This window comes from Sus scrofa, chromosome 13 (assembly GCF_000003025.6).
Source record: "Sus scrofa isolate TJ Tabasco breed Duroc chromosome 13, Sscrofa11.1, whole genome shotgun sequence".
NCBI classification, from domain to species: Eukaryota; Metazoa; Chordata; class Mammalia; order Artiodactyla; family Suidae; genus Sus; species Sus scrofa.
In genome coordinates, this window is record NC_010455.5 from 199589925 (window position 1) to 199591990 (window position 2066).

Sequence of the window (2066 nt, forward strand, 5' to 3'; positions counted from 1 at the left end):
TCTGTAGCCTAGAATATATATAATGGCCTTTTCTCAAGGCCCTGACTCCCAGGTTTGAACTTTAAACACATAACACTTTTTATTCATATAGAGACAAAAAATTGCAGGACAGAAAATAACATTTTTCTTGTTGAAGGTTTACAGGAACGTCATGACCAGATCTGTGACCAAACTCAACTCTATGTGCCCTACGCAGTGAGGCCCCAAACGTGGGAGTTGGGAGCAGATGAAGATTTATTGCAGGGACATGCAAGGAGACAGGTGGTTAATGCCTTAAAAAACCCTAACTCCTTGAAGTTTTTCAACAAAGCCCTTTTGAAAGCAAAGTGAAGGACGTAGAGTAATGACAGTAAAAACAAAAATAAACAAATGGGACTTAATTAAAACTTTCCGCACAGCAAAGGAAACCCTAAACAAAATGAAAAGACAACCCACAGAATGGGAGAAAATCGTTGCAAATGAAGCAACTGACAAGGGATTAATCTCCAAAATTTAGAAACACCTCCTACAGCTCCATACCAAAAAAAAAAAAAAAAAAAGCCCCATCAAAAAATGCGCAGAAGATCTAAACAGACAATTCTCCAAAGAAGACATATGGATGGCCAAAGAACACATGAAAAGATGTTCAACATCACTCATTATTAGAGAAAGGCAAATCAAAACCATTATGAGGTACCACCTTACACCAGCCAGAATGGCCATCATCAAAAAGTCTACAAACAATAAGTGTTGGAGAGGGTATGGAGAAAAAGGAACCCTAGTACACTGTCGGTGGGATTGTCAATTGGGGCAACCACTGTGGAAAACAGTATGGAGATTCCTCAAAAAACTAAAAATAGAACTATCATTTGATCCAGCGATCTCACTTCTGGGCATCTATCCAGAGAAAACCATGACTTGCAAAGACACATGTACTCCGATGTTCATTGCAGCACTATTTTCAATAGCCAAGACATGGAAACAACCTAAATGTCCATAGACAGAGGAGTGGATCAAGAAGAGGTGGTACATATACACAATGGAATGTTACTCAGCCTTAAAAGGAATGAAATAATGGCATTTTTAGCCATATGGATGGTCCTAGAAATTATCATGCTAAGTGAAGTCAGCCATAAAATGAGACACCAACATCAAATGCTTTCACTGACATGTGGAATCTGAAAAAAGGACACAATGAACTTCTTTGTAGAACAGATACTGACTCAACAGAATTTGAAAAAATTATGGTCTCCAGAGGAGACAGTTTGGGGGGTGGGGGGATGTGCTGGGGGTGTGGGTTGGAAATCCTGTAAAATTGGATTGTGATGATCATTGTACAACTATAAATGTAATAAATTCATTGAGTAATAAAAAAATAATAAGAGCAAAGTGAAGGAGAAGCCTGGTTATCTTTGTTCTTGCAGCTGTCCATGTAGGTCAAGTCATGACCAGGTCATGATGGTCTTGTAAACCTCCAACAAGGCAAATGTTATTCTCTGTTCAGGTCAGGTCAAAGTCAAGTCACATTCCTATATATTTCAAGCAATAGGCAGCATTCTTTTACAAAAAGCGAAGAGTCAGCATAACTAAGCACAGGCAACAGAGCACAAACGTTAAAATAAGGTTAAAGTAAAAGCAACAGATCAAATATGGAGTCAGATTTGTTCTTACCTATTACAGACCCATGTGGACATCTGCAAGAACAAAGGATTATCACATCCCCTCTCTGGGTCTGGCCAGTACCAAGACGCTTGCAACAACCAGTTTATTGGAAAGAAAAGGGGGTCTGGAAATATGTTGTTCCAGATTTGGACCCATGATTCAGTGTTATCATTAAAAATTAAAGCTCTTTCTAATGTTCCGCAGTGCCATCCTTGGGAAGTTGGCCATTCATCTCTTAGTTTATTTCCTCACAATCTCAAGGTAGTTGCTGCCACTCCAGGCATCATATTCTCACACAAATACATTCAAGACAGGAAGAAAATGTGCAGGTGAAACAGATATTTCCTTTTATGAGGGAAAAAAATAATGTACACTCCCATTTTTCTAGATGGGAATTGACAAAGATTCTCTTCTTGAACAAACTT